At 38.5% G+C, this 27,178-nt stretch overlaps 1 pseudogene; it reads left to right on the plus strand.

Moving 5' to 3' along the window:
• The first annotated feature begins 2,324 nt into the window (after nucleotides 1-2,324).
• On the plus strand, nucleotides 2,325-3,030 carry LOC113712765 (large ribosomal subunit protein uL22y-like; annotated as a pseudogene).
• The last annotated feature ends 24,148 nt before the right edge of the window (nucleotides 3,031-27,178 follow it).

The raw sequence follows: 27,178 nt of genomic DNA on the forward strand, positions 1-27,178 counted from the left end.
TTTGCCTTTTGTCAAATTGAATGTTCTGCTATAATTGTTGAAAATGCCATGGCAATTCTATATTTGTAATGGTCAATTTCAACTCTTGAAGACAAAACTCAGTGAGGTTGTCACTAACATGCAAGTTCACTAAGTCTATTATCAAATTGAATGTTCTACTATAATTGTTGGAAATGCCGTGACACTGCCATAGTTGTAATGATCAATTGTAGCTCTTCAAGACAAAACTCAGTGACAATCTTCAAAGGTTATCACTAACATGTAAGTTCACTAAGTAACGACTATTTTTGTCGCTGAATACTAGGACTGATAGTGACGAGTCCAAGTCATCACTGTAGACTTCAAATTTGTGACGACTTTTGCTACATTTATGACAAAAAAAATGTGAAACAGTGACAAGAAAAGTCGTCATAGAATGATAATCATTAGTGACGACTTTGTCCTTGTCATTGAATAACAAGATTTTGAGACGACTTTCACAGGGCTGTCACATTGATCTATTTGTGACATAAAATCAGTGACAACCACGTGACAATGGAAAAAGTCGTCACTGTACTCGTATAATGATGACAGTTTGGTTTTTAGTGACTACTTTTTGTTGTCAAAAAAGGGCAAATTTCTTGTAGTGTTCCTAATAATCAATAATTGAGTAATTAAGCAAAATCTTAACAAATTGTATGAAAATAAAGAAAAACCCTAAAATTTATCCGAATCAAATCCACGCAAAGATCAGTGGTCAGATTCACGCTCGGATTGGATGCAAAGAGCGAACCAAGAATAAAAACAACATGAAATGCTTGAAGGGATGGGATCCATGACTCAATCCATGGACGAATCCAATGGATCCAAGCGCGAATCCATCAATTCTTCATTTCCTCGACCATGATCAACATGCAAAATTCATTCCATGCAAGTCCAACACCTTCTAAGTGTTTGTATGGTCCAAATTGATCTTGAACGGCTCGATCCAATGCTTGAAGTGACTCTTTAACTTTCTTAGCTTTTGCACGAGTAAACGAATCTGTTGGAAGCTTCATCAGATCAACACTTGAAGTCAGGGCAGCTTGATCAACCATATCAGTACCCGAAATCTTTCTAACACTTACTAAGTTATTACATATGTTCATGGGGTTAATCTTTTATAAGTTGTATACAATAATATTTGGATATATGCAACTTAATTTGATTTTAAATTTGAACTTTAATTTTTATATATGTGGCATGCATCTAAACCCGTCAATGTCTACATTGATGGTGTATATATGAAAGATTAATCCATCTTTATGATAGTGAGTTACCATAAAGTTTTAACACAGGATTCTAGTAGTAGCATGAATACCCTAATTTTGAAAGTTGTAGACATATTAAAACTCTCTCAATTCTTAATTTTTATCATTTGATATATTTAAAGATCGCCAAAGGTGAAAATACCTAAATATAAGGATAAAGAGATAAAATAATGACAGTCGGAAAACTTAGTAACTAAGAATTGCGTGCAACCTTTTCTAGTCTCCATAACACATGCGTCATGTATGTTATTATAGGCCAAATAACAAGAAATTCATTAGGTCACGGTGTATTTTTTTGTGTGATGTGCGACCCTTTCAGAATCCACATATGCATATCTAGTCAATAAAGGAGCTATATTGGTTTCCTCAAAAGAAAAGGATCTATGTTGGAAAGGCTCTAGTTGTGATTGAGGAGGTTTACACATAGAAAGATGACAGTCATTATTCAAAGAGTGCAGCCTTCACTACGTTAATGCTTCTAGGAATCCAATGCTCAAAACAAACGAAGGAAGAGCACCATCCTAAGCATGTTAAAAAAATATATCATATCCAGCAGCATTAACCATGAACATAAAAACAATTAATAAAGTTTGTTGCTAAGGAGATATTGATATAGTAGTTAAACTCGAGATTTCAAAATTTAGAGATTTCAAATTTAAATTCTTCTACTTCTTCCCCCTTCTTAAATCGCACCCTTTTTCTACTGAAAAAAACAAAAAATAATAATAAAGTTTGTCAACAACAGAAAGCTGAAAAAAAGAAAAGGTTTGACTTTCAAAATCAAACTTGCAGTCGAAAAACGAGAGGCTAGATTGCAAAAACAGATGAAACCAAAGAGAAAAAAACTAAAGTAGCCTATCTGGTCTAAAAAAAACGTATAAATTGCCACGTAGACCCCTCCCTGTGTTTGAAGCCTCGGCTTTAGTAGTATTTCGCTCGTTGAAGTGTCATTATTTGACAATACAAACGCTTGAATGAATTCAACATCATTCATCCCTGGATTATGCATTAATGAACTAACATCTTTAGTGCAATTTCAACTCCGTACAGGAGTATTCCCTTCCGTTTCTGCCACCCGCCGCTGATGCTGAAAAGATGGTGAAGTACTCAAGGGAGCCCGATAACCCTACCAAGTCCTGCAAAGCCAGGGGATCTGATCTCCGTGTTCATTTCAAGAACACAAGGGAAACAGCGCATGCCATCAGGAAGCTGCCTTTAGCGAAGGCTAAGAGGTACTTGGAGGATGTTTTGGCCCATAAGCAGGTGATTCCGTTTACACGTTTCTGTGGAGGTGTTGGGCATACTGCTCAGGCCAAGAATAGGCATTCAAATGGACAGGGTCGCTGGCCTGTTAAATCTGCTAGCTTCATTTTGGATTTGCTCAAGAATGCTGAAAGCAATGCAGAGGTGAAAGGCTTGGATGTGGATTCGCTTTTCATTTCTCACATTCAAGTGAATCAAGCACAGAAACAAAGACACCGCACATATCGTGCCCATGGAAGAATAAACCCCTACATGTCTTCCCCCTGCCATATTGAGTTGATTTTGTCCGAGAAGGAAGTCTGTCAAAAAGGAGCCTCAATCACAGTTGGCCACCAGCAAATCTAGGAAGGCTTAAGCTATATGTAATGGTGCTTTCATTGGCAATGGCTTTAGTGGATTCTACAAATTTTGAGGCATATTGTTACTTAATGCTATTGGAGGTTGCAAGACAAGTTTTGCTGGTGTTTAAATTCAACAAGTTCATTCAAAGACCTTCAAAGACATAGTTTGACTTGTAGAGACAGCTTTTTGTTCTTCATGATTGTCGTCTTGCTTTTTTTGGGTTGGATGTTATGGTAGTGTTGGATTATTTATCAAAAAAAAAAAAAAGAAATTTCAACTCCGTGACTGTGCTAACAAAAAAAACAAAATCTACGCATTAGTATAACATAGATGTCTTACACTTGTTTGTTCAAGAAAAAAAATGAATTTTGTTTGAAATTCTCTTCTTTTACATCAATGTGGATTTGATATTTTCTTTCTATTTAATTAGAGCTTGGATTTGTAATGCCGTGTCATGTGTTCCTATTGCTTAGACCTATTAAACTTGGATCTGCTATAAATATTTAAACAATTAGACAGGTGACAGAGTAAAAGAAGGGTCGAAGCGGGAGCAGCGGGAGCAAACAAGATTTCAAAGCCAAATCCATAAAAGCAATTTTTCATGCATGTATTTGAATAACGTTGACATTCTCATTTGTGTCTAATTCTTCTATTTATTTAACCCTTTGGCTTGCTACACACTGGTCAAAGTGAATTATTAGGTCTAAATGAGATTCAACAATTTCCCATGCTAGAACACAAGCCAAATTATACAAAATCCACAAACAGAAACCATACTGCATGCATCAACAACGAGAATGATAACAAGATAGTAAACTCTCATACGACTATGTTCATCTTTCTTTCACCTGGAATCTTGAGTGTATATGTATGACTTGTCTGCGTGAAAATGTGGTTGGACTTCAACTGGCCGTTTACTGGACAAAACCATGCAAGTTGTAAAGCCGAACGTCTGTCTTATTCCAGGCCAAGCATAGTACTGCAGAAGGAATCATGGCAGCTGTTGTGGAAGAATAGACTCCTCCGAAGTATAGAGAATTGGGACTTTGAAGAGGGATTTTCTCTCAGGAGTTTTTGCTAGTTTTACATTATTTTTCTTTTTTTTGTAAATTGTGGTGTTTTCTTTTTCTTTGATATAATTGAGGCTGGTGGAAGCTGTTTTTTCTGATCATGAGTACAAATTTTAAAGTTTGTTATAAAAAGAAAAGGTTGTAGAGCCAAAAATTGATTTGACTGAAAACTGCTATGGCTTGTCAGATAAACATTTACAGAGCCAATTTGACATACTGGCCACCTTCATCTGGTAGAATCTTGATGAAGGTCGACAGAATGCCAAATTGTTTCTGCAACATGTTCTCTCAGAAACCAGAGTGTATGTGTGAGAGAGAGAGGATATGTCAAGCGTACTGCCTATTTCTTGGGTTCTAGATCAAGAAGGTGGCTTGACAAGAAAAGGAAAAAATGCACTTTTCAACCCTACGGTTTGGGGGTTGGACTAATTTGGCCCCCATTGTTTCAGCAATAAAACACATTTGATCCCTTAAATTTTGATTGTTGACCAATTTGGAGTAATTGTCTATTAACCACTTAATTTGGAAGAAATAGAATGTATGAGAGAGGCACGCAACATTAGTAAAAAGACAGGGGCGACAAAAGTTATCAGACCCTCAATATTCATTGGATAAAATTTATCAAAGTTTAAATATAGTGTGGATAAATGTGCTGAATGGTTGGAGGTAAAACAATCATATGGAAGGTAAAATTAGTCGAGTCTGATGAGTTTTCTCTTCCCAAGCTCTTTGTACTAACTGTGCATTGCGCCTCACGCATTTTATTTCGTCCAAATTAAGTGATCAAACATCAATTTCTGCCAAGTTGAGTGATTAAACATCATGGTCAAAAATTGAAATTTAAGAAATGAAATTTCATTCTCCAGAAATAATGAGGATCAAATTAGTCCAACTCCCAAAGAATGGGCACGAAATACGCATTTTCCCACAAGGGAAACTGACTATAATAACCTGAGAAAATCTGAGGCTGCCTGTATGATACCTTATATATTAGTACAAAATTCACACAGCGAAAATAACATTAAAATCTTACAAGTAATAAACAATAAGAAAGGCACGGAAAGAAATAAAATATTCTGTTTCAACTCATTAATTTCCCTCAACTACAAATTTAGGACTCCAAGTCCTTAAATAGAGAAACATAACTACAAATCCTATCCTAATTATAGTACAAAACATGACTCAAACTATTTTCTAAACCAACTGTGACACCAAACCAAATATAATTATCCAATAACAATATAATTCTAAAACTACTAAATTTCTAAATATTGCTTGGTTTAAAATATGTCAACATTATATACATTTAACATTTTGCAGAGTTTTACCACCTTGACTATTCAATGTCCTTTTAATCCAATTTTATTTATATTAATTGCTTGAATAAGACAAAGTAGAGAGATGGAATTACTAACCTATCCACTAATGGATACAAAACATAAGCCTTGTGCCAGTTTAATTTACAAAACAAAGTTTAAGTTGTACTCTTTTTTCCTCCAAACTTGAAGAGGTCTATCTTTTCCATGCGAGGAATAGTTGTAAATCTTTTGTTTCGCTAAAGGGGCAAGAAGGTACTGGAAGGGTGTTTTACAGATATAAGAGGTCAAGACAGCAATTGTAAGATAATTCTATAATTGTATTGCATTTTAGAGCACCACCTAGTTGAGAATAAAATGGGTGGAAAAATTAATTCAAGGAGAATTCAAGTTGAGAAGAAATCTTAGAAGGGCAAGTGTACGACTCTAAGAGGCTTCTATCGCAAAGGCAGCTTGATTACTTAGACGAGAATTTTCCTGTGTTTTCAAACTCGGACCGGACCGGCCGGTCCGACCGGTTGAACCGGGAACCGGTCAAGTGTCCGGTCCGGGTTGGTCATCAGAACCGGGAGATTTAAAACCCGGTCAACTCCGGTCAAAAATCGGGTTTGACCGGTACAGAACCGGAAAAACCGGTCCAACAGGAGATTTTGTAAAAAAAGTTCAAACTTTTTTAATATTATGTTTTGACCCCCTAAATTGTGAAAACTTTTTAATATACCTCAAATATTTCATACTTTATAAATATTGTCCTAAAATTTGATGTTATTTTTCAATTAAATCCATAATTTTAATTCTAAACTTGTTAATGTTTATTAAATAATATAAATTGTTACTTGATTGTTCTAATTTCTTTGTATTTTCTTGTTAAATATATTTGAAACATCAAATATATATAAATATACATTTATTAATATCAATATGTTATTGGATATTTTATATACAATAATTTAATTTTTAAATAATTTTTATTTATGACGTCATCCGGTTCGACCCCTATCGACCCCCGGTCGAACCCATTGACCCCTGACCCCTGACCCCTGACCTCGGCCGAGTCGATATCCGGTCCGGTTCTGAAAACATAGGAATTTTCAGGCAAATATGGGGTTATTAGGCGTGCATGGTGAGGTATGACTTTTTGCTTTTTTCGGTGCTGCTGTTATGAGCTGTGTTTGCTGTTGAGCTTTCATGGACATATTTTTCTTTACCTTTAAAATATCTCTTTTTGACTTGCTACTAAAGGAGTATACACACTGGACAGCACTTGTCCCCCACTCAATCCTTCGTTGGTCAACTGCTTCTCCAGTCAAATTTCAACCCTCTGCCTGTTATACGGGGGTATTTTCTTCCCCCGACTTACCATTAGATTTAATTCATAAAGTACTTTTCAACAGCTAGTGTAGTGCTCCTTGGTAAATATGCTATTTTGCTTGTTTTGATTTTGTAAAATTTTGTATCCACAACTATCTAGAATTGCCGATATCATGCTTAATTTTTGGAAGTTTATTGTCCTGCGTAGTATTTCACAAATAAGTTGATATTAGGCCAAAGATTGTAGTTTAGAATGCTCTACTGTTGTATAGTGTCTCTCTGATATTAGTTTGGATATATTGTTCTTTCTCCTGGCTTTCAGTGGCTTAATGATCTAGAAACTGGGATAACGCTTACAGTGATTAGATTTTTTATCGCAAGTATCTTTTGTTAATGTGTCAGAGGAATCCATACAACTTGGGAATGCATTTTTACATGGAGTTTCCTAGTCGATAGCCTAGACACAAAACCTAAAGTCAAGAAGCCTAGGAGGCTTTTCGTTATGTTCGAAAAGCTGATATCATCCATGAAATAATGTGAAGCTGTGCCATCAGATCTCCCAAGCTTTGCAGTTGTGGAAAGTTGCAGACATTGCAAGGAAAGTTGTGGCTAGGCTTTGCAAGGAAAGCTGTGCCATCAGATCTCCCAAGCTTTGCGTTGTACTGCCTTAGTTCCTCAGCATTCGTGAACAAAAAGTGAAGCCACCACAAGTATTGAGGATGCATTTGTGGCATAGCCCAGATATTACAGCATTCTAATCATATCGTCTTGATTCATGGTCCATGAGATTGGTCGTGTGGCCAGTTGGTGCAGGCAATGGCCTTCTTACATTGCTAAGCTGGAAACTTTGTAATTGTTAGTGATTTTTCGAGCATTAGATTTTTCTTATCAAGATTTTACATGCTTGTAATGGTAAATATTAAGATGAATTTTGGAATGTAAACTGTCAATTTTTTTCCACTTAAGTTAATGCCTTTTAATTTGACCCCAAGAGAAATGACTAAGAATAGAGCATTATTATTTACCTTATGAGTATACAATCCAATGGGACACACTTCATTGGTAGGTAGATTAGTGGTGATGTTTTCTTATATAATTGGTTACTAAATATTTACCTTATGAGTTTTTGTAACCCTCGACCAAAGGTCACGGGCCGCTTTTATATGAGTGGCCCCCTACATGGATGAATAGGGTAGAAAAAGAATCGGGTAGAGGAGACCACTGTTGAAATTTGAATTCAAAATTGAAATTCAAAATTATCCTATTTGGGCCCCGATTGCTGACATGTGTCCCCGGCTTGACTGGCGAGGATCGCGACGTGTGGCATGAGAAGAGTTGGAAAAATGCAACTGAAATCGGAGACTTGCAGCATTCCTTGCCCAACACGTCTATGTTCTAGAAGATTGCACGATACACTACGTTTTGAACGACCATAAGTGGCTGCGTGCAGGAGTGTAAGTGCAGCATCAAAAAAAATTGCAAACATGAGAGACATGGTAGGATGCTTCAGGGTCGTGAGAGATTGCGGCATGGAGCACGTTGTGCTCTAGGGGATGTACTTCGCTCTTCACATGGGGAGTCATAGATTCATCGCAAAATTGGATCGGGTGTTCAGGGCAGTTGAGAAAATGTTGGGGACCTGATGGAGTCAGGGGATGATGTGGAGGATTCGTGCTCTTCTGGGAGCAATTGAACCCAATGCTGACACGTGGACTTACTTCGGTGGAAGAAGTAGACCCCACACACATATGAAATATGGTGTGCAATGTAGGATGCTGCGTAGTAGTTACGTATTTGTATGTAGATAAGGATTTAATGTAGCAACGCCATGTGTAATCAATACGCATTATTGAAATAAAAATATGTCAATCCATTTCATTTTGAAATAAAATGCGTACAAATTTGAAATCTGCTTCCTTGCAGTTAATCCAGACACGCGGCAAGGAGTTACACGCTAATTCTAGACTAATCGGACTTAGAACTCTGTTATTACATAATTTGCATATGACAAGAGCCCTAATCCTATTATTGATTCTACTGGGATACACGTCCTTCAAGGACCAAGAAGCCCTGATTAGGAATCGTGTCCACATTTTGTTGAGGTGGAGCATCTACAAAGGTTGTAATTTGCCTGAATTGACACCGACCAAGTTGTCAGCGTGGCCTGGAACGTGGTGAAATGGAGGGGATCCTTCTTGAACTCCCAAAAATAACTTCCTTGTTGCATCAATACTAAGAACGTGGTGTCTTTTATTGCATCCATTGCTGTGCAGCAGGCAGCAGCCACACGTGAACCTAATTCTCCTGGTTCGCCTCTTCTTCTTGGACAGGTGATGCTTGATCTTGATTTCTGGGGGTAAATTGAGGCTATTCGAGGAAGTAGAATGCGACATTCTGCTTGGTCGAATTGAGGAGATCGTTGCGATCTTGTGCCCTTAAATAGTCATGGTAGGAGGAGTTGGGACTAGAATTGCAAAGTACGATTGTGAGAATTATGGATATTTAGAATTGAGGATCAATATGATTGGGCCTTCTGTTATTATGATACTGGATCTCGTGTGAGGCCCAAATACATTTTAATTAGCCCAATGGATAGAGAAGTTGATAATATTTTTGATAAGAATGGATTGGACCTGATGTGAGGCCCAAATACCATTTAATTGGCCCACTAGATCAATAAGTTGATAACATTTTCGACAATAATGGATTGGGCCCGGTGTGAGACCCAAACATATTTTAATTGGTCTAGTGGATCAAGAAATTGATAACATTTTCATCGTGGATGTATTGGGCTTGGTGTGAGGCCTAGTTATCATTTGATTAGCCCATCTGATCAAGAAATTAGGAATATTTTGGGTCTCAGTATAAGTGGTACACACAATGATAACCCTTATTCGATTTCCTTATCTTCCCTGACAAGCGTAGTGGCACACAACTCCTTTGATTTATTAGATGAGAATCTGCTCCAATCGAATAAACGAAAGCATTCATAATTCAGATAATTGTCCTCTCGTGATTTATAATTTGTGAGAATGGACAATTTATTTCGCACTTGGATATTGTGATTGAAGTTCCATTACAGATAGCATGAATAGAGGTCAAAGACTATCGGAATATAATTCCCCTAACTTACCTGCAAATTGAAGCAGGATGTGGAGAGGATTGGTATTTTCATTGAATTACTCCCGTGTCCTTGCATTTGATGAAGATGAGATGACGGGGAAGGAAGTGTATGTGTGTTTCTAGTGAAATCGTTGGTGATTCAGTTGAACGATGTCGTTGAGACACAGTTTGGAGCTCTACCCAGATGATGTTAGCCAACCCAACCTAATAACTTCACTCAACCCATTGTAAAGTATCTGTTGTATTGGGTAGATTAGGTAGACCTTTGAATTATTTTTTTATCCTACGTGAAAATTGTTGTACAATGGGCCCCTTTAAGGCCCTTCTCTTGAGTGTCTTATAATATTACAAAGATGCTCGCGATTTTCGTGAAAATGAACCATAAATTAAGCGTTGCACTCCTCTTTTAAAATCGAAAGTTCTTGCCACGTCTTGACTTGAAAATGGAACTTTTGAGCCCTCTATGAGTATTATTTCAGTGTTTAAGTGAGAAAGTTTCTCTTTTAATTTGACTTGACCTTGAGGCTCTTGAGTGTGGGTAGTAAGGAAATTTTTTTTTAATTAGCCTTGGTCAAATACCTAGGTAACCGTAATTGTGCATGTCTCAAGTGATCACGTGGACATCGAAGAGCTCGTTTGGCCTCTTGCCTTTGCTCTCTGATAAGTGACTAATTTACATAATAATTGTATGATATTTTATATTATTTTTAGTCACTTTAGTTATATTATTGGAAGAAAATGAATCATTTTGGCTATAATTGGTGAAAAATGCTTTTAAATGATTAAATGAGGTTTTTATCACTTTTTAGTGGGATTTTGTGTATTTTGACAGTTTTGACACATCTTCGTATTTTGGCTATAACTTGAGCTACAGTGATCGGATTAAGATGATTCTTGAACCAATTTGAAGATAAGAGATAGATCTACAACTTTGGTGAAGACATCTGAATCCAGTTTGAAGGTTTTCCAAGTCAAAAGGCCGAAGTACAGTAGCCAATTTCATTTGGTCGAAGCTGAAATAGGGCAATGAGCAGTCAAGGGTATTTCGGTCATTTCGCAGCCTACACAGATCCAAATGAGATGATTCTTGATGCATTGGAAAGCTAACTCAAAGGGCTACAAGTTTCATGTTTTGGTCAAGAGCTAAATCAGCTTTTATCATCAAGAAAAGTTCAGTGGAAGTTGATGCAAAATCGGAGCAGAGCTGGAAATTGAACCAGAAGTGACCAAATGGTCACTGTAGCAATCTGGCCGGAATTTGGCCGGATTTGTGGCCGGATTCCTGGCCGGATTGTGGTCAGAAAAGGCTGCTTTGTACGCGTAAAACTCAATTTCACCTCCACCAACTCACATGCGTTGCTAGACATGTGAGAAACATCTCCAGCTGTAAAAGGAAGGTGGAGGCCTCATTTCTTGACCATCTTTCATCATAAAATAGCCAAGATTGCACGATTGAAAGGGATCCAACAATAGAGAGAGAGACATACAGGACAAGCTTGAAGTTGCAGAAATGTAGCTCTTTCATCTCCCTAGTGTTAGTTTAGCTTAGTATAGAGTAGTGTAGCCTTTCCATTCTTGTTTATTATCTAGATTAGGATGAAGAAGGCAAGGAAGAAAGCTCATGTGACAAGGGTTGTATTCCTTCCAAATTCTTTATCTTTTGTATTTGATTCCAAGTTTAGTTAATATACAAGTTCTGGATTTTGTGTTCAATATGTCTGTTTAAAGTTTAAGCCTTGGGTTTGGTTGAACTTTCTATGATTGTTAGTGTTAATTGTTTGGTTATTTGATTGCTACGATTTGAGCAAGTTATTCAGCAATTTGGCTCTTTAAATCATGATTAATCTGGTACCATTAATTGTGATTATCTAAGGTATTGTTTCTGCAATGAAAATTGAGATTTAACACTGGTTCAAGAAGTGCTAAACATAGGGAGTACACTCACGAAAGTAGAGGTGCACTTATGTGGTTTTAGTGATTCATTTCATGTAATTTCATTGAATAAATGAACTTGTAGCTAATTTCATAACCATGAAAATAGGTATGGATTAGTTATAAGTATAGTTGATTCACTACGAAAGTAGGTTTCATATGTTTAAGGAAATTACACCATAACTAGCCTAGATAGTAGTATTCAATGATCCAATTATAGCACTTGCATGAGTAGTTAGGGATACCACAACCTAAGGAGCTTTCAATTGCTATTTTCTTGCATAATTTCAGTAGGTTTTAATTTGTTATAATTCATTGATAGTCTAAATAATAGAGAAGCTTTAGTAGTACCGGTAATTGCAATCTTCCTTGTGGGATCGACCCTTAATACCCTATACTCGCTCACGATTCGTATACTTGCGATAAATCGCGTGTGGGGTATTTAGGAGTTTATAAATGTAAAACTTGATTAGGATGAGCTTAATTGTATATGTATACTTCGCGCACGTCACTCTCGCTTTGCTTTTGACTTTGGTGAATGTCAAGTGCATGTTTCGTATTGCTTTGGTTGAAATAATACTTGTACAAGTGCTATGTGATTCTTGTAAATTGTAAACTTGCCGAGGCGAAGGTGTACTTTATTGCCCTCGTCCTCTCCCTCTTGAATACTCACTACTTGTTATATGAATTTGTGTGACTTGCACTTGTACTCGAACATGCTTTTAATTCGTGAGCACTGAATGACAGCATGTACTACACCCTGTTCGGGTGAGAGGTGCCTCTCATCCCGATTCAGTGTTATGATCGATTCTAGTCGATTAGAGCGTTATCTCATCAACCAATAATACTTGTGGAGACACCCCAACCCATTGGCTAACCTCGTAACTCAAGGCGGCAAGGGCTTGGTCGAGAAGTTTGGTGAACCTTGACAAATTTATAGTTTGATCTTTTGAAATCTTGCTTGGCATACTCGAATAGTATTGCCACCTCGTGCTTGTTTAGTTCCGGATCCAAGAGGGTGATATGGTGGATGGAGGACGTAAGTGGAGTTCTACGGACATGTTGCTACTTGAGTTGACGGAGGGTCAACCAAAACTGACTTGAATCGGTCGTGATGTAGGAATAGCTCCTGAGAGCTCCTGTATCCTTTTTACTTGTGTTTTACTTCCTACTTACTCATTTATATGAAATTCATGTTAAGTCACTTTTAAGTGTGCTATTTAATTTGATTCGTGCTACTTGCTTATTTGCTTGATTTTCTTGGTTTCACTGAACGTTGGCTCACCCTAAATTGTTATTCCTTAACAAGTTTTGGAAGTGAAAGTTGGGAAACTCTAGACTAGCGGTTTTTTGTTGAAGTTAGTAAATCTTTTGTATGATATTTGAGACAATTGAAGTGTAAACTTTGTTATATTTGGGATTTTAGCTTGTATATTCGAAGTATTCTTTTAATCCTAAGTCGATGATTGACTTGTGGATCTCTATTAAGTTAGAATGAGTGCGTAAGTCTTGACGAGAGTTGGACAAACGCCCCGCTGATACCCTAGGGAGAGGTGGGGGAATCACAGTTGGTATCAGAAGAACTCTAGGTTTGAAATACCTGGAATAATGTTAGGAATTTTGAATCGTGAACTTTTGGTCATAGAAATTCGTGATAAATCTTAACTTAGATCTTTGAGTGGCACCAGTGATTTTAAGGATCTAATCTTGAGTCTTGTGGGTTGTTTGTAGGAAATGGACAGTGACAGTGACAGTGATAAGATCGAAGGACCTCCCCAAGTGACTCGATTTTGGATGGTTGGAGGTGGACCCTCCCTTAGGTGGTCACCCGCCAGGCGGGTTAGGACATGTCCGTGCCTTGAGAGATTCACCTACTCTAACCACGTGATGTTAGGGTGGTTGAGAAGAGGAGACAGTTGACCCATGACCTCAGTGTAGGTCGGGCAGAGATGGAGATGATGAGAGCTACCATAGAGGTCTAAACTGCCAGGATTCAGAAGTTGGAAACTAGGGTCCTCGAGGAGCGTCAGAGGACTGACGTCTCCTCCTACGCTCAGCTTCAGGCGATCGATGGGCACCTTATTCGGATTGTAGTGGGGCTAAGAGACCGTGTGGATTGTATTCTGGCGGAGTGTGGGACCATGACCGATCACATAGAAGAGGCCATGGGTGGAGGAGGACCTGGGGATGCTACCCTTAGTGATGAGGAGGAGATAGAGCCCATGGAGACGGAGCCTGAGGACGATCCTTCTGAGGATGTGTGGTCTACTAGTTCGGTCCACTTCGACTAGTGATCTTCTGATCTTTTGATTTTAGTTAAGGATTTAGAAGGGCTAATTTTTGCCTTGAGGCCTTTTGTATTTTATTGCCTGTACCCCTATATTTTGAAGCACTTGGATGCCTATGTCCTGTACTTGATATTATTGACTTGTTTTATAAACTTTTGACTTGTAACATGACTTTTAGTTTATGTAAAGAATTATGCTTTCATTTCAAGTGTTCTTGCAACTTGCATATGTTTTTAAATTTTTATGCTTATTTACCCTCTTTTAATTATGCGTTTAGACACTTGCTAAAAATGGATCGGTGAGGACGTGGACGGGGTCGTGGATGTGGGTTTTGGCAACCTCGCATTCTCGAGAGAGATGAGGAATCAGCGACTGGTCCGTACCAAAACCCTAGGAACGAAGGGGGTCCAAATGGCTACAATCCTTAATCGTATAACTGATGTCCTTAAGCGTCTAGCTGAGAGCCAAGATCCTGAACCAGTCAACCCGCCTAGAAACCACGAGAGGGGTGAGGATAGAGCCCTAGAGCATTTCTTGAAATTCGCCCCACCTAAATTTCAAGGAGGATCTGATCCCGAAATGGCAGAAAATTGGTTTGAGAGAATGTAGAGATCTTTGCCGCCCTAGATTATGCTGAGGAGAGGCAGGTGAACTTTATCGTCTTCCAATTCGAGGGAGCGGTGCGCTCATGGTGAAATGTTATTAGGGCGAGATGGGAGAGAGAACAAACCCCCTGGACTGGGACAAATTTTGAGAGGGAGTTTAATGCCAAGTTCCTCCTGTCATTGATACAAGAAAAGAGGGAGGACGACTTTATTAGGTTGAAACAAGGGTTGCTAAGTGTGGCCGAATATGAGGAACGGTTCACCAAACTTTTCAAATTTGCCCATAAGCTAGTGATCACAGAGCGCAAAAAGGTTAAGAAGATTCATTTAAGGGTTAAATGTAGAAATTCAAGAGTCCCTAACAGCAGCCCAGATCACCACTTTTACGGATAACTTGGATAAGGCACAGAGGGTGGAAAATGTTAAGTCCCAATCCAAAGCCTTTCATGCTAGAAAGAGGAGTAACCCAAGCAATGTCCCTGTACCATCCGAGAGGTCTACCCAATCCCTGAAGATGGGAAGGGGGGCTGGAGGAGTGAGGATATCCGAAAAATCAAGAGGTGCTCCATAAAAGGAAGCCCCACCAAAAGCAAATCAGAGTGGGTGAGATCAGCCGAAAGGGAATCCTCAAGCTGGTTAGGCCGTGACTCCTCGTGTGACTTGTGGATATTGTGGCAAGTCTAACCACACTGAGGCTGAGTGCTGGAGAAAGCAAGGAAAGTGTCTGCTCTGCGGTAGTGCCGAACATCAGATCTCGAGTTTTCCTAATGCCTCTAAGAAAGGAAAGAATACTTAGCAGCTTGCTAGGACCGTTTCAAAGCTGTCGAGTGCCGGAGAAAGCCAACCAAAAGTGCCAGTTAGGGTTTATGCCTTAAACAACCAGCAAATCCCTAATTCGACTGAAGTGGTGGAAGGTACTATCCTCATTTTTCATCGCCTAACTAGAGTTTTAATTGACCTCGGGGCAATCCATTCATTCGTAAATCCTAACTTTATGAATGGTATAGATATAAAGTGTGATTTTTTACCTTTTGATTTGAAAGTTAAGACTCCTACTGGGGACCAGTGCCTAATTGCTAGTGAGATCTATAGAAATTGTAAGATTTGGGTTGGTGGGAGGAAATTGTTGGCAGACCTAGTGAACCTAACAATTAAGGGATATGATGTGATATTTGGGATGGATTGATTGGCTCGGTACCATGCTCAATTGGATTGTAAAATGCAATTAGTAGAATTACGTATCCCGGGGGAAGCAACTTTGAAGTTAGATGTGAGGGGTAGACTAGCATCGTCTATTCTAATTTCAAAAATTCGAGCTAGAAAATTGTTGAGTAGTGAGACTAAAGGATACCTAGTCTTTCTTATAAATACACTTAGGGATAAGGTGAAGTTGGAAAACGTGCCAGTAGTGAAGAAATTTTCTAATGTCTTTTCCGAGAAATTAGAGACATTGGATCCGGAGAGAGAAATAGTGTTTAAAATTGATGTAGTTCCGGGGACAGCACCTATCTCTAAAACGCCTTATAGGATGGCTCTAACTGAATTAAAAGAATTGAAATTGTAGCATCAAGATTTATTAGAAAGAGGTTTTATTAGAGAAAGTGATTCACCGTGGAGAGCCCCGGTGCTCTTTGTTAAAAAGAAAGATGAAAGTTTAAAGGTATGCATAGACTATCGAGGCTTGAACGATGTGACCATTAGGAACAAATACCCTTTGCCTCACATAAATGAGTTATTTGATCAACTGCAAGGGGCCGTGGTATTTTTCAAGTTGGATTTGAGGTAGGGCTATCACCAGTTGAGAATCCTAGAAGCGGATGTGCCTAAGACAGCTTTCAATTCGAGATATGGGTACTTTGAATTTGTAGTTATGCCTTTTGGATTAACTAATGCGCCAGCTGCATTTATAGACTTGATGCATCAGGTCTTGAAACCATATTTGGATCAATTTGTGATGGTATTCAAAAATGACATATTGGTGTACTCTAAGTCTCGAAAAGATCATGAATAGCACCTGAGCATAGTCTTGTAAATCTTGAGAGAGTACCAACTTTTTGCTAAATTCAATAAGTGTGAGTTTTGATTGGAAGAAGTAGCCTTTCTAGATCATATAATCTCTAAGGAAAGGATTATTGTAGATCCAGTTAAGGTCGAAGCCGTTTCTAAGCGGAAACAACCAGGAAATCTTACCGAAATTCGGAGTTTCTTAAGGTTAGCGGGGTATTATTGCCGATTTATCAAGGACTTTTCTAAGATCGTGAAACCCCTAACTGAGTTGACTAAGAAGTATGGCAAGTTTATATGGGATCTTAAATGCGAGAAAGGATTTCAGGAGTTAAAGAAGTGTTTAACAGAGGTACCTGTATTAGCATTGCCGAATGGAGTAGATGATTTCAAACTTTATATAGATGCTTCAAAGAATGGTTTGGGATGTGTGTTAATGAAAAACGGAAAAGTAATTGCATATGCCTCCCGTAAGTTGAAACCTCATGAGCAGAATTACCCGACCCATGACTTGGAGTTAGCGGTTGCGGTGTTTGTCTTGAAAAAGTTGAGACATTATCTGTATGGGGTGACTTTCAAGGTTTTCACTAATCATAAGAGTTTTAAGTATTTATTCTCCCAGAAAGAGTTGAATGTGAGAACCCGTAATTTTTTCATTTTTAGGTTTTATTCGGGTTAATGGCCTGTTTTCTGCATTTTCTTTATTAGAAAAATTTTTCTAGATAATTTTTACGAGTAAATATAGTTTTTAGATGATTTTTCTAGTATCGAATAGGTTTTGAGAAATTAAGAGCGTATACCGGACGTGGGACCCACTAGTGCGAAAAGTTCGGAAAAATTCGGCCAACTAGGTTAAGTCTCGGATACTGGGTTTAATTTATCGGGTGCTAAGAGATATTTAGAAGATACCAAGTGGATTGATATGAAAGAGAATAAAGAGATAGAGATGCATTAAAGGGGTGACAAGTGTCACCATAGGATTGGATTTACCTTTTTGAACACTATTCACCCTTTTACCATTTGGTTAAAATAACTCCAAATTTGACCAAAAATCACTCCAAAATTCACTCCTTGAAGCCGGCTCTCTTGACAAGAAGAAAGAAAGAAACTCTCCAAGTTCTTGATTCCATCTTGCTCCAAATCATCAAAACAACCACTTAATCTTACTTTTGTTCTATAGAAAACCTTAAGTGAGTGTTTGTGTGGGGTTTGGTGGAGTTGTTTAGAAAGCTAAGAGGACTTGTTGCTCTCTCTCTCTTGTTTCTAAGGTGAGTTATGAAGAATCACTCTCCTCCCTCTAATGATGCTTAATTTATGATTAGTGGTGGTATAAGGTGCAACTTTATGGATTATATTGTGATTTTTGGTTGAATTGATGAAGTTTTGTAATTATTGGGGATTTTTCTGTTTTAATATGCATATGATTGTGTGTCTATGTATGATGATTAGAAATGGTATGTAAGGGACCTAGGAGGTGGAAAAAAGTGGTTAATTGCAAGCAATTGCTGTTTTGGAAAGAAATTGAAAGCTTAGGGTTTCATTGTTCTTCATTCTGCCCGGTTTTGTAGCTCATAGTTAGAGGCCGAATTGGCCTTGGCTTAAAACATTAAAGTTGTAGGGAATGATATTTTAGAGGTGCCTACAAAATTTCAGGTCAATCGGAGTAGCGTAGCTTGAGAAAAGTCGAAATTACCCTTGCTGCCCTGGTTTTACCCGAATTTGGGAATTGCTTCTGTAATTGGTTATTTTGGTTAGGAATGCTTCCGAATTGGTTGTTGAGGTCTTCTGATGAAACGTATCCCTGTTTCTTAGCTTTTAGATGGCTTTAGAATTTCTGGATTTAGACTTAGGTAGGCTGATTTATGATGTTTGCACTAGAATGCGTTCTGTGAATCTGTTTTTGCGGTTCTGGTGTAGTAGATTGCATTTTTGACCTGGTTACACTCAAAACTGGGTTGAGTGACCTTCTGAAATATTGTAGCCCAATCTCTTAGCTTCGAAACGGTGGGTCTTGGACGATCATCCGATAATCGTAGTGCCTTTGGTACCATTACCGCAAAATGACGTCAAAAACTATTTTTTTCAGGGTTAAAGCTAGTTCCATTTCCGGATTTTTCTGGTTTCCTCTATTGCTTGTGTGTGCTTATGGAACCCTATTTTGGGAATATTTGGCATTGGATTATGACTCGTTATCGAGTCTCATTGTACTTGTTTGCATGTTTTAGGGCGTGACGGTGGTTCACGACGTTCCTTTGACGGAAGTGCATGAAATATCACTTTCGAGCTTGGTGAGTGTACTACTCACTTGTGTGTTACTATATGGCTTTGATACTTGAACTTGATGAGTTAAATGTTATTGTACCATCGATATTAATTGAAGTAAGGGTGTACTTTATCACTCTCACTTATTTCTCATGTTATTGGAATGTCACATGAAATGTTACATGAAATGAAAAGTACTTGACTTGGCGTCGTTTGGAAGCTTGTATCCAACGACCTTTCTGTGACCTCTGAGCTCAACCCCTGTGGCCAGTTACTCGAGTCGGGCCGGCAAGGGCCTGGTTGATTAGATAACGAACCACGGTAGTCTGTTTTGGGATCTTTGGGTATTGAGACCCTCGATTCCGGTATACTCGAGTAATACCACAGTGCAAGTGTTTGGATTTCGGGCCCGGTAGGGGTATGTTGGGTGGAAGGAATGGAAGTAAAGTGGAGTCTACGGTTGGTTACTTTTAAACATTGACGGAGAGTCAATGAGGTTCGATCAAGAATGCAAACGAGGAAAAGGGCTCTTGAGAGCCGCCCGTATCCTTTTTTCTCCACCATTAATGTGTGCCTTTGCTTACTTTTGATGAATTGAAATGAAAAGCTTTATGCTTATGTGAACTTTGCTGATTGAGTGGTATTATCTCACTGGGCGTAAACTCACCCTATTCCTTTTGTTTTCCTTACAGGAAAATAAATACTTTTGGATTGCAATTGATAGTTGGTTGCCGAATTGAGCTAGTTGGACATATCTTTTGTATAGCTCATTTATTGAAATCCTAAATGTACTTTTGGGACCGTTTCTCTTTTGATTTGGCAAACTAGACATGTATCCACTTTTGTATACTTTTGTATGCCACTTTGGCTTGTATTTGCTAAATTTCAACATGTAAATATTTGCTTGATGATTGGTTGGGGTTTCGACGGGTCGGTTACTATTCATGACCGACTCCGGTTTTATTTTTTTTTACTTTCACATTTTGACTTGTTTACGCGCGTTTGTAAGTTTCGGAATGCAATAGATCGCTCTAAACTGCACCGTTAGTCCTGGCGAGAGCTGGGCAGGCAGTCTGCTAACCCCTTTGGTTCGCCTTAGGGGAAGGTGGGGCTGTCACATTGAATATGAGGCAACATGGATGGGTGAAACTTTTGAAAGATTATGACTGTACGGTTAACTACCACCCTGAAAAAGTTAATGTAGTGGCTGATGCCGTAAGTCATAAGGTATAAGTGGCCAGCCTAATGGTGAGAATGGTACATGCTAGAGAAAGTTAGCGTTTAGAACCCGTGTATTGAACCACAGAGGGTGATTTTTGGGATATCACAGTGAAATCTATTTTTTTATATCGAATCAAAGAAACTCAAAAAGATGACCCTAAGGTGCAAAAATGGATTGAGAAAGTTCAAAAAGGAAAAAAGTCTGACTTCAATTTGGGGACCGATGGAGTGTTAAAATTTAGAAATCGCCTAGTGGTGCCAAAAGATGAAGGGACAAAGAAGAAAATTTTGGACGAAACTCACCGTTCCAAGTATACGGTGCATCTTAGAGGTAATAAAATGTATCAAGACTTGAAGAGCCTCTATTGGTGGGAATATATGAAAAGAGAAATTGCCCAATTTGTTCTGACCTGTCTTACTTGCCGACAAGTTAAGGCCGAGCATCAGAGGCCGTCTGGGTTATTACAGTCTTTGGAGATACCTGAATGGAAATGAGAGAATATCACTATGAATTTCGTGTCACGGTTACCAAGGATTCAGAGAGGTCACGACGCTATTTGGGTAATAGTGGATCGATTGACCAAGTCTGCTCACTTTTTGTCGATTAGTATGAAGTATTCATTGGAAAAATTGGCTAAGTTGTACTTGGATGAAATTATAAGGTTGCATGAGATACCGGCGAGTATAGTATCAGATCGGGACCCTAGGTTTGTGTCTCGATTTTGGCAAAAGATGCAAGAAATCTTAGGAATTAAGTTGAATTTTAGTACCACCTACCACCCACAGACAGATGGACAATTGGAAAGGATGATCCAAACTCTAGAAGACATGTTGAGGTCTTGTACTTTGGATTTTGGAGAAAATTGGAGTCAGTACCTTACGTTGGTGGAATTTTCTTATAACAACAGTTTTCATTTCTCAATACAAATGGCTCCTTACCAATCCTTTTATGGTCAAAAGTGTCGGTCTCCGATTCATTGGGATGAAATTGGAGAAAATAAGATTTTGAACCCGACTATTGTGTCTTGGATTGAGAAAGCCTTTGAGAAGGTGAAGTTGATACGTCAAAGGATCCGAACGACTCAAAGCCGCCAAAAGAGCTATGCGGATAATCGGAGGAAAGATTTGGAATTTGAATTTGGAGATAAGGCATTCCTTAATATTACACCTTTGAAAGCAAGCCTAATGGCGGGAAAAAGAAAGAATTTGCAACCGAAATTTGTAAGGCCCGATAAGGTTATCCAGCACGTAGGGAACGTGACTTACAAGTTGGAATTACCTTTGAACTTATCCAGAATTCATGATGTCTTCCATGTCTCCATTCTGAAGAAATATCATCCCGACCCGTCCTATGTGTTACGATCGGAAAAAGTGGATATTGATGAGAATTTGTCATATGAGGAAATGCCGGTAAAACTCTTAGATCGAAAAGTGAAGGAGTTAGGACACAAGCAAATCCCTCTAGTGAAGGTCTTATGGAGAAATCATGGAATCGATAAAGTAACTTGAGAAGTTGAAGAGGAGATCCGGAAGAAGTATTCAGAGTTATTTGTAAATCAAGATATGAATTTCGAGAATGAAATCCTTTTAAGGGGGGAAGGATGTGAGGATCCAAAATTTTCTTTTACTGGATTATCTATTTATTTATTTATTCATTTGCCCCAATTAAATTATTTCACTCATTTTAATTGCATTTGCATTGTACATTGTCTCATTTTTTTTTAAAAACACGTTTGCTCATAAATTTGATTTTTCTGTCACCCAATTAGTAAAAAAATTTGAGAAAGCACGTTTTTCGAGGTAATATTTGGTCTGAGAGTGCAGTGGTCTCGAAGAGTTAAGGATGATAAATTGTAGACTAAGAAAAGTTAATTGAGAGATTAGAGGTGAGTGATTTGAGTTAAGCTCAATTAGGAGTATTAATGGATCACTATTCAAATGTTGACTTTTACACTAAAAGTTAGTTTTATGTCACATCTCTGTTTCACCATTTCGCTTCACAAACATCACTCAACAACCACACTTTCTTCCTCTCCCCTTGGCCGAACCTCTCCCCCTCCCTTTGCCAAGAAAAATTTCATCTTCTTCCTCTCAATCTTGCTCATTAATCTTGCTTCCAACCTTGCTCACACCTTGGATCATCTTCAAACTTGGTGGAAGATTTGGTGGAGGGAAGATTCTTGGAGGTTTAGTGTTTAGTTTCTTGAGGTCTTACTTGCTATCCTTGGAAGAAGGTAACCCCTCCAAGTTCCAATCTTTCTTTTATCCATTAGCTAAATTTTAGCTAGATACACTTGAGGTTGTTGAAGGGTTCTATGAACCTTGACATTAGGTAGCATGCCTTGAGGATTTTCTTGCTTTCTTGACTTGCTTTTAGGAAGATGCCTTGAGGGTTAATATGCTTGATTTGGTTGGATGATCATGTGATATAGCATGGATTATTGGCTTGCTTGATGACTTAATTTTACCTCTTTACTAGCTTGCAAGATTAGGGTTTTTGTTGGTTAATATTGACTTGCTTGATTGGTGGTTTTGGTGGCATGACAAGTGAGTTATAATGCTTGAATCTTGGTGGAAAATTTTAGTTTGGCACCTTCCTTATTGACCGAAAAATGCAAGAGAAATTTCAGTTTTGCAAAGCCACTAGTTGGCCGAATTTTGAGACTAAAAAATTTCAGTTTTGAGCCCCCCTCTTTGGACGAAAATGGTGCCGAAAATTTCTGGTTTGGTGAAGGCTCCTTGGCCGAGATTTTAAGCTAAAAATTTTCAGTTTTTGAGCCATTATTTTGGTTGGAAATGATAGCTAAAATTTAGGTTTTAAAGCCTCTTGTTGGTCGAGACTTTGAGGACCAAATTTCAGGTTTTAGAACTTCATTGTAACTCCAACCATGTAAAAAAAATTCTGGTTTTAAAAGTCCCAACTTAGCTTCAAATTTGGAGATCAAAAATTCTGGTTTTGAGGCCATACCCGTGGCCGAAAGTTTGAGCAGAAAATTTCAGTTTTTGGAGGCTCTTCTTGAGGTAAAATCTTGCTAAAACAATGGCCTTAGATGCACCTTGATCGGAGCAATTAACCTGGCTTTAAACGAAAGGAAAAGAGAAAGGTTTCACAAGTAGGTTGCTGGAATTTCGTGTTTCAGGTTTCAAAAACCAGCTTTTGAAAAACTATTGTATCTTGGTTTAGAAAAGCCAAATTGAATTCTATTTGTTGCGTTTGAAACTAGACTTGAAGTTCTTTCAGTGGTATAAATTTTAGGGGCTAGTTCGATTCCTATCAATTTTGATAAATTTTCTGAAATTCAAGACTGCTGCAGAAGCAGCAATTTGGAATTAACATTTGACTAGTTTCTAATTTGAATCTGGTAGAAGTGTCTTCTAGAGAGTTTTAGCTCATTGAATCTATTTTCCAACGGTATAATATTTGTGATTTTTGGACTTATGAAACTCAAGTTATGATTTTTCAAAAAATGTTACCAAAACTAAGATTTTCCTTATAAAGTGACAAAAGCTCAAAAGTGGTTTGGAAACATTTTCCTGGGTTTGAGCCTAACATTTTTTATTATTTCCACCCCATTTCACATTTGGGAAGTGGATTTCACCGAGCACATGAGATTTTTCTTGACTTGGATCGGAAAGCTTGATTGTTTGGAAGTTGGCCAAGATTCAAGCGAAACTAGTTTGTTTCTTTTGGCTCCAAAATAAGATTTTTCACCTCCTAGTCTTATGCCTTCGATTTTCGTAAAAATGAGCCATAAATTAAGCATTGTACTCCTCTTTTGAAATCGAAAGTTCATGCCATGTCTTGACTCGAAAATGAAACTTTTGAGACCTCTTTGAGTATTATTTCAGTGTTTAAATGAGAAAGTTTCTCTATTAATTTGACTTAAGCTTGAGGCTCTTGAGTGTGGGTAGCAAGGGAATTTTTTTTAATTAGCCTTGATCGAATACCTAAGTAATCGTGATTGTGCATGTTTCAGGTGATCACGTGGACACCGAAGAGCTCGTTTGACCTCTTGCTTTTGCTCTCGCTTTGCTCTTGACTTTGGTGAGTGTCAAGTGTATGCTTCATGTTGCTTTGGTTGAAATGATATTTGTACAAGTGCTATGTGATTCTTGTGAATTGTAAACTTGCCGAGGCGAGGGTGTACTTTATTGCCCTCGTTCTCTCCCTCTTGAATAGGTGCTACTTGTTATATGAATTTGTGTGACTTGTACTTGTACTCGCACATGCTTTTAACTCGTGAGCAACGAGCGGCAGCATGTACCACATCATGTTCGGGTGAGAGGTGCCTCTCATCTCGACTCAGTACTATGATCGATTCTAATCAATTGGAACGCTGTCTCATCGACCAATTATACTTGTGGAGACGCTCCAACCCATTGGCTAACCTCGTAACTCGAGTCGGCAAGGGCTTGGTCAAGAAGCTTGGTAAACCTTGGAAAATTTATAGTTTGAACTTTTGAGATCTTACTTGGCATACTCGAATAGTATTACCACATCGTGCTTGTTTGGTTCCGGATCCTAGAGGGTAATATGGTGGATGGAGGAAGTAAGTGGAGCTCTACGGACACGTTGCTACTTGAGTTGACGGAAGGTCAACCAAAGCTGATTTGAACCAGCAGTGACATTGGAATAGCTCCTGAGAGCTCCTGTATCCTTTCTACTTGTGTTTTACTTCCTACTTGCTCACTTATATGAAATTCATGTTAAGTCGCTTTTAAGCGTGCTATTTGATTTGATTCGTGCTACTTGCTTGTTTGCTTGATTTTTTTGGCCTCACTGAACATTGGCTCACCCTAAGTTGTTATTCCTTAGCATGTTTTGGAAGTGGAAGTTGGGAAACTCTAGACCAGCGATTTTTGGTTGAAACTAGTAAACCTTTTGTATGATATTTGAGACAATTGAAGTGTAAACTTTGTTATATTTGGGATTTTGGCTTGTATATTTGAAATATTCTTTTTATCCTAAGTCGATGATTGACTTGTGGATCTCTATTAAATTAAAATAAATACATGAGTCTTGACGAGAGTTGGGTAGGTGCCCTGCTGATACCCTAGGGAGAGGTGGGGGCATCACACAGTGTTGATAGTTCGGCAATATGTGCTTTTATCTCGTCAATGGCTTTCTAATACTCAGGAATCCATTCAAAATTTGGTCCTTTCTTCAAAACTCAGAAGAAGGGGGAACCCCGAACAACAAATCTTGATAAGAATTTATTTAGAGCAGCCATCCTTCCAATTAATCGTTGTACTTCCTTGACATTCTTTAGTGGCATCATTTCTATAATAGTTTTAACCTCACTGGGATTGGCTTTGATTCCTTCTTTGGATATCATATACTTAACGAATTGTTTCGACCTAACCCTGCCTATGCTTTAAGGCTTGATTTTACGGAATCCAATAATGAGTCAGAGTATGAAGGCTTGATTACGGGGATAGAGATATCTCAGAGTACGTTCAATGTTGGTTGCCCCAAAATCATATTGTAAGAGGACGCTTCCTTCACTGCTGCAAAGTTCACAGGGATAGTTCAGCATTTGGGCGTTATTCCAACAGTTACCATGAGAGTTATTATTCCCTCAGGCTTGATCGGTGGTCTTGCAAATCCAATCAGTGGAGTTCGAATAGGAATCGGCTATTTTTCTTTCAATTGCAGGTCTTTGAATGATTTATAATACAACACATCAATGGCACTCCTATTATTTGTGTATACTTTCTTTACCTTGTAATTACAAGTTTTCACCTCTATAACAATGGCTTTATGATTGTTCGAGGCTAGAGGCACTGCATCCTTATGACCATATACTATTTTTTCATAGACCTTTAGCTGCTTACTCGAATTATTCCTATTCGGAGGAGGTTGATTGCTGCGTCGAGTTGTGTGATTATCCTCTCTGATAGGTCATTCCGCTATGGTGTTGATCACTCCTACAAGGTTCTGCGCCTCGGGTTTGGGAGTTCAGTTTCCCTGTTTGTGATATTGATCTCACCGGTATTCTTATCCTCTTGCTTGTACTCTATTCATCTCTGTTTAGTTCAGTCTTTTTTGACAAATTGCCTCAAAATGCCCTCGCTTTATTAAATCTTCAATATCCTTCTTTATTAAATTGCCTCAAATGCCCTCGCTTTATTAAATCTTCAATATCCTTCTTCAAATCCCGACAATCTTCAGTATCATGACCTACATCCCTCTAATAGGCGTACTATAGATTCTGGTTCCTTTTGTTCTTATTCCCGAATAACCTCTTCGGAGGGTGTGATAGACCCTCAGCCTCCATAATAGCAAGTATCTGAGCTCAGTAGACAGTGAGAGGAGTCCACCCCTCTCATCTTCAGGGGTTCGACCCTTTGACAACTGATCAAAGATTCTTCTTCTCGACTGGCTCTCTCGTGTATCGGTCGGGTCGGTATTTCTTTTTCGTCTTTCATCTCTTTGTTTCTCCTATTTGCTCTCCAAGTGATTGGCCTCCTCCACATTGACCATCTCATGTGCTCGGTCCAGCATTTCCCAAATAGACTTGGGAGGTTTTTCCACAAATTCCGTATACAACTTTTGTAGTCGAAACTCATTGATGAAGGTTGCCATCACTACCATCATCTTGATATCTTATTTAGAGAGATTCATCATTGAATCAAACCATGTACTCCCTTAGTGATTCTTCTGGCCTTTGCCAAACTGCCATTAAATGAGTAGTTTTTTGAAAAATGGCCTAGATGAGACAAACTGAGTGGCGAATAATCATTGCCTAAAAGACCGTATTGACCTAGGAGGCGGTTCTTGGAACCATAAGCACACCCTTTTCTCTAGAAATATAGGAAAGATTTTACGCCAAATTGCGTCAGCAGCAGTCTATAGGCATATGTGAGTCAAGAACGTGAACAAATGGTCCTTTGGATTTGTGGTTGCATAATATGGTTTCATATTTGGTATCTTAAATTTGGCCGGTAATCGATAGTTTTCAATATCCGATATAAACGGAGAAGAAGCATAATTGTCCTCTTTCGGATTTAACAATCGGTCCAACTCATCTTGGACTGGATACTTTCCATGCGTGGAAGAATACTCTCTCCTAGGAATCCCTTGAGAGGACTCAAAATGATCCATTCGAAAGTTCCTATGGGAGGATTCAGGAACCCCCATCTGGTCATGAG

Source organism: Coffea arabica, chromosome 10e, assembly GCF_036785885.1.
Source record: "Coffea arabica cultivar ET-39 chromosome 10e, Coffea Arabica ET-39 HiFi, whole genome shotgun sequence".
NCBI lineage: Eukaryota > Viridiplantae > Streptophyta > Magnoliopsida > Gentianales > Rubiaceae > Coffea > Coffea arabica.